Source organism: Bidens hawaiensis, unplaced genomic scaffold (genome assembly GCF_021521415.1).
Source record: "Bidens hawaiensis isolate Kalapana, Puna unplaced genomic scaffold, B.hawaiensis_p1.1 tig00016189_1, whole genome shotgun sequence".
NCBI classification, from domain to species: Eukaryota; Viridiplantae; Streptophyta; class Magnoliopsida; order Asterales; family Asteraceae; genus Bidens; species Bidens hawaiensis.
Window position 1 is genome coordinate 504,001 of NW_027492473.1, and position 7,236 is coordinate 511,236.

Sequence of the window (7,236 nt, forward strand, 5' to 3'; positions counted from 1 at the left end):
AGAAGTTTTACTATATGTCGAAGCATGAAATGAATCTGACCTGATCCATGACGATGTTTCCACGGATTTTCGAGATGAACGAACCACGTCTTGATCTTCTTCTGCGGTTGCTTGAGACCTGCAATGGTTTTTCGGGGGTGTGGAGGTGACTGCTAAGAAATCTAAAAGATCTCTTGTTTACAGACACAAAAAAGTGGTGGTGGCTCTTATTCAGCATGACCCCCTAATAAGGAGGTGGAGACCTCCTTATATAGAGAGCCTCATGGCCACCATCATGATACCCTAATGGGCCTAGCCCAGTTAGGGTTACCTCCACAAAACCCCCTCAGCCCAATAACATTGTATTAGTCCATATAATAAAATAAGCCAAACATAATAAATTTAGGGTCGTAAAACCGGGTTTAGTACCATACCCCTACAAGCCCCCCAAGTCCAGCGTTGCTCCTGGGCGCGCAAGCGTCTAGGTGGAGCGCTGGACTTTATGAGGTGTGTTAGGCTATGAGGCGGTTTTTTCCCTTTTCTTTGGCCTTGTCTTTATTGTCTTTGAGTTTTGGGAGGTTTTCCTCATGATGGTGACATGTTGCGGTCCTTATGATAATGATGGTGCCCTGTCATAGATAAGATATAGCACGCATCATAGTGGCGCGAGGCCTGATAAAAGATGGAGCGCGCATCTCGATAATAATGTAACATAACTTGCGCGCGAGGCAGCTTACGAGTTATGAGAATAATAAAGCATGCGCGTAAGGCGACTTACGAGCTATAAGGATAATAAAAACTGCGCGCGAGGCGACTTACGAGTTATAAGAATAATAAAGCCTGCGCGTGAGGCGACTTACGAGCTATAAGGATAATAAAGCTTGCGCGAGTTGCGGCTTACGAGCTATAATAATAATGAAGCTTGCGCGCGAGGCGACTTATGAGTTGTAAGAATAATAAAGCTTGCGCGTGAGACGACTTAGGAGCTGTAAGAATAACGAAGCTTGTGCGTGAGGCGACTTACGAGCTATAAGAATAATAAAGCCTGCGCGTGAGGCGACTTACGAGCTATAAGAATAATAAGGCTTGCGCGAGTTGCGGCTTACGAGCTATAATAATAATGAAGCTTGCGCGCGAGGCGACTTATGAGCTGTAAGAATAATAAAGCTTGCGCGTGAGGCGACTTACGAGCTATAAGAATAATGAAGCTTGCGCGAGTTGCGGCTTACGAGCTATAATAATAATGAAGCTTGCGCGCGATGCGACTTATGAGCTGTAAGAATAATAAAGCCTGCGCGCGTGGCGACTTACGAGCTATAATAATAATGAAGCTTGCGCGCGAGGCGACTTATGAGCTGTAAGAATAATAAAGCTTGCGCGTGAGGCGACTTACGAGCTGTAAAAATAATGAAGCTTGCGCGAGTTGCGGCTTACGAGCTATAATAATAATGAAGCTTGCGCGCGAGGCGACTTATGAGCTGTAAGAATAATAAAGCTTGCGCGAGTTGCGGCTTACGAGCTATAAGAATAATGGAGCTTGCGTGCGAGGCGACTTATGAGCCATAAGAATAATAAAGCTTGCGCGTGAGGCGACTTACGAGCTATAATAATAATGGAGCTTGCGCGAGTTGCGGCTTACGAGCTATGAGAATAATAAAGCTTGCGCGTGTTGCGGCTTACGAGCTATAAGAATAATGGAGCTTGCGCGCGAGGCGACTTAGGAGCTGTAAGAATAATAAAGCTTGCGCGTGAGGCGACTTACGAGCTATAAGAATAATGGAGCTTGCGCGAGTTGCGGCTTACGAGCTATGAGAATAATAAAGCTTGCGCGTGTTGCGGCTTACGAGCTATAAGAATAATGGAGCTTGCGCGCAAGGCGACTTATGAGCTGTAAGAATAATAAAGCTTGCGCGTGAGGCGACTTACGAGCTATAAGAATAATGGAGCTTGCGCGAGTTGCGGCTTACGAGCTATGAGAATAATAAAGCTTGCGCGTGTTGCGGCTTATGAGCTATAAGAATAATGGAGCTTGCGCGTAGGTTCTGGCTTACGAGCTATGCGCCACGCGCAGATGTTGCATGCGCGTGCGCGTAGACTTTATGTCCCGCGCCACGCGCAGATGTTGCATGCGCGTGCGCGTAGACTGTGATATGAGTGAGCATGTGATGCGCAAGCATATGTAATATGCGTGAGCATATGTGATGCGTGAGCATATGTGGCGCATGAGCATATGTGGCGCATGAGCATGTGATATGCGACTGCGCTCAAGCATCATGGTGGTGTGCATGTTGAACGGAGCGGAGCCGCGTTCGGTCTTGTATTCGGCACGAAGCCGTATGGGTTTATGAGGATTCCCAACCTTTAAGTTTGGCGCTTGGCCTGATGGGTTTATGAGGATTCCCAACCTTTAAGCATGGCGCGTAGCCATATGGGATATTATGAGGATTCCCAACCTTTAAGCATGGCGCGTAGCCATATGGGATATTATGAGGATTCCCAACCTTTAAGCATGGCGCGTAGCCATATGGGATATTATGAGGATTCCCAACCTTTAAGCATGGCGCGTAGCCATATGGGATATTATGAGGATTCCCAACCTTTAAGCATGGCGCGTAGCCATATGGGACATTATGAGGATTCCCAACCTTTAAGTTTGGCGCGTAGCCTGATGGGATATTATGAGGATTCCCAACCTTTAAGTTTGGCGCGTAGCCATATGGGATATTATGAGGATTCCCAACCTTTAAGTTTGGCGCGTAGCCTGATGCGCGCATGCACGGCGATGGAGTGGTGACTCGCGAGTGCGCGTGCATGGCGGAGGTCTCTTGCGCAAAACCCACATGGTGGTTTCCGCGGTGGCACATGCATGGCTGCGGAGTGAGAATCTGCGGGCGCGCGTACATGGCGGCGGAAATCTGATACTTTCTGGATCTGCAATTTAAGAGTTAGATCTGCAATTTTAAACCTAAAATCCAGGTCTGTAATCTAGATCTAGATCTGTAAATCAGATCTAGATAGATCTGAAGCTCGGAGCAGATTTAAAACCATCACAGATCCGGAGACTTGATCATTCGAGTCAGGCAGTTTCTTTTTGCACAGATCTGGAAGCCTCTTTTAGATTATGGATCTTTTTGAGCTTTAATGGAACAAGCCTTGAAGCCTTTTTCTGTAAACTTCCAGATCTGGGTTTTTCCTGGGAGAGATCTGACAGCCGAGATGAAGATCGAAGGGTAGTTCGTTGCGATCCCACGGATGGCGCCAATGTCGAAGCATGAAATGAATCTGACCTGATCCATGACGATGTTTCCACGGATTTTCGAGATGAACGAACCACGTCTTGATCTTCTTCTGCGGTTGCTTGAGACCTGCAATGGTTTTTCGAGGGTGTGGAGGTGACTGCTAAGAAATCTAAAAGATCTCTTGTTTACAGACACAAAAAAGTGGTGGTGGCTCTTATTCAGCATGACCCCCTAATAAGGAGGTGGAGACCTCCTTATATAGAGAGCCTCATGGCCACCATCATGATACCCTAATGGGCCTAGCCCAGTTAGGGTTACCTCCACAAAACCCCCTCAGCCCAATAACATTGTATTAGTCCATATAATAAAATAAGCCAAACATAATAAATTTAGGGTCGTAAAACCGGGTTTAGTACCATACCCCTACACTATACATGTGGTCTGCATGGAAAAAGTAGCTTAAATGAAAGGTGAAAATTATATCATGCAAGTTTTTTTGTTTTAAATTATTTTTCCTTCCATAACGTTTTGTATCATACAGCCAAATTCATGACTAAACTTTATTGAACTTATGCTATATCATAACTAGTAAGAGATATAAGTCTTGTATTAAGTGATACGAGCAATTTAACTCTTGTAAACGAGATATGCTGTTCTTTTATACACACACTAGTAAACCAATGAATGATCAAATATATAAATCAGTTATTTTTATAAATGAAAATAGCTATTCTTTTAACAAATACTTGAAATCTAAGAACTTGATATGCTTAATTTCAAGAACCTTAAAAGTTTCCGTCGCCGGAAGTTACTAAGTCAACGAGTCTCACAAGATAACGAATTTAGCAAATCTAAGTCAAACAATAACTAAATTGTAGGTGCTCGCACTAATTAAAGACGGCTTAATTATTTTGCTTTCGCTTTCTAAACAAGGTACGGTTTCGGTTTCCGTTTAGTCATAGTATTGACTGTATCCCGTTATTTCATAGTACGTTTTCTGGTTTCTTTCACTAATGGTATTAATTATATTCCATTACTTCGTAGTACCGTTTTTGTTTTCGTTTACTCATAGTACAAATTCTAATCCGTTACTTTGTAGTATGAACTTTCGGTATTTTATATTTTAGTACCACCAAGTTGTCTCTAATGATACGACACATGTGGTCATTGAAAATTTTATACGTCGTTAACTTTTATTTAGTTTTGTTTAACTATCCGTTTTGGTTACTAGTATTGATTAGAGAGATTTGTTGCATGCAATTGATTTTATATACTCGTACTCATTATTGCATGTTCCTGTGGATAATAATATGAATTTCTATTAATGTGTTTTATGTTAGGTAGTTATACTGCCTTATACGTTTAGTACTCTGTTACCCGAGCACAACACTTTTCGTGACAGTGTGTTTTAAAAGTTCACGGCGTCTCTAACTAGTACTTTGGCCGTTTAGGGGCGTATGGATCGATCCTAGTTCAGTTATATGTTACACGTCACACGTCACACGTTATATGTTACAAGTATATGCTATATGTTTTGGCTCTGTGTATACCTTTAATTACATGACTTATTTTAGCAACATCACTTGTTATGTAGGTCAGACACCGTTATATGCTTAGTATTGGATTTTGTTCTGGTATAATATTGTTATATGTTCTGAAAGTATCAAATTTCGGTATCATATGTATTTCGATTATGATAGATTTTGTAATTACACTTCTTGTTATAACCCACCCTAGCTATATATATATATATATATGTGTGTGTGTGTGTGTGGTTTTAAAAAAGGTTCGGAAAAGACTAGATAATGTATTGGTTTTATTAAAAAATGTAAATTTATTTACAGATTTTATAATATTTATTATATTAATTAAATGATTAAATATGATTAATTATCAAGGAATTAACAAAAATCCAAAAATAAAAGAGGCTGGGAGTTCAAACCCGCGCCCTAGCGTCCCAAGTGTTTTAACCAAACTGCCACTATTCAAGTGGGCTGGTGGCTAACTCAAGTTACAACTCATAACGTTTATACAAATACTATAAGTTGAAATCCCAATTCACATTATAAACCCTTGAAATCAAATCGATTCATCTGCTTGATTTTGGTTCAATTAACCTTAGGGTTAATGATACACGGATCAAGACGAACCTGCTGGTATAACAAATTACCTTAAACGACGCTTTAAACGAGGTTAATTATGAATAAATAGAGTCGGCCTGACGCGATGATGAATGAACACGAAACGGCGATTATACTTCAATTGAATAGAGGTTTAAGGACGATTAAGGTTTAATGATTATGTCTGCAAGTGCAATTGAGTTATAAACAATCGTTTATATGTATAAAGAACTCAAATTAGGTCGGCTGATAATATTAGGTATAACGAATCAAATCGATTGAATTAACTTAATTAAAACTGCCGGTAGACCGATAAAGGAATGTATAATATAGATTTTGATTCAATTTCCATAAAATCCACGAGAATTGAGATCCAAGACAACCCAATTGAAATCAGGTTCGCGAATAATGGTAGCGGGTCTGGGGTTTGGATCAGAATACGGGACTGGGTACCAGTTTGTAAATGGGTTATAGCTTAATTTTTCACTTTAGCCCTTGGAGTATGAAGATGGAAACAAATAGGGATAAACGTTTAACTGTGGGTCATTTTTGCCAAGACAAAGTAATTAATTAAATAATAATATAATAATAGTTAGTTTTTTCTATGAATGCGGTAAAGTTTCCGAACATCGCAATGGGTCGGATTTTAGTAAAATATAGGTTTCGAAAAAGTCCGAGTTGTTACACCTGATTAACCTTCCGCCACTTTTAACGTTATTTTCACGAGATTAGTAAAATAATGTCAAAATTATTGCAATTTCACTTTTGTGCACCTGAGAGTTCACACATATATACACTATGCGCGCGCACCGCAAGCAGGGCGTAAAGTAATGGAATGAATGAGGAATGGAATGGGAGAATGAATGTAATGAACAAGGTAATGAAATAGATTATTACCATTTCTTTGTCTTGCTTGGTTAACCTTCCAGGAATGAAATGAATAATTATTTTATGTTGTTTGGTATCTAAAAAAGTTTTAGGAATAAAATAGAAATACTAAAAACATTCCTATCTCAATATATATTTTTTTACAAAAAAAGTAATAAAAAACAAACTGAAATGGCGACGGTGGTGGTGGTGGTAGCTCCGACGATGAAAATGGTGGTTGTGGTAGTAGCATTGGTAGTAATGGCGATGGTTGGGTGGTGGCAGTCAAGCATCGACAGTGGTGGCGGTTATGGTCAGGTGACGGTGGCGGTGGTGGTAGCATTGGTGGTAAGGTGGTGGTGGCGGCGGAGGTGGTGGCGACATCGACAATGGTGGTGGCGATGGTAAGGTGATGGTTGTTGAGAAACTAGGGTGAGAGATGAATGAAATGAAAAAAAAAGGCGGTAGAAATGAATGATTTTGATGTAATGAGATTCCATGTGTAATGGATGATTCCATTCCATTGAGTAACCAAACACCACTTTTTTCATTCACACGTAATGAATCATTCCATTTCAACTGCCATTCCTGCATACCGAACGCTACATAGTACTCTTGCAAGTTTGTAGTCGTTTGGCTCCACATAACAAATGCCTATTTTTGTGTTTTGAATCTAATATGCATTTGAATTTTTTTTTTTTGCAACGGCTACACACAAAAGAAAAAATCTATTATAACCAAACCGAAGCCAAAAAAAACCGAAACCGGTCGGCTTGTTTATATGAAAATTCGACTTTTCGGTTTCGGTTTCACATAAAAACATAACCGTGTTCAGCCCTAGGTAATACACCCCCCCACACACACACATAGCGCCCGAAGCACTACCCCACCGACACATTTATGGGGCGTTTTGGGCTTTAAAAATAATCACCCCTTCTAGTATAAAACACCAAAAAAACAAATATATTTCTAAAAAGTTCCGTTAGATGATATTATATAGGGAAAATTATCAAAATAGCCATTTTTGATCA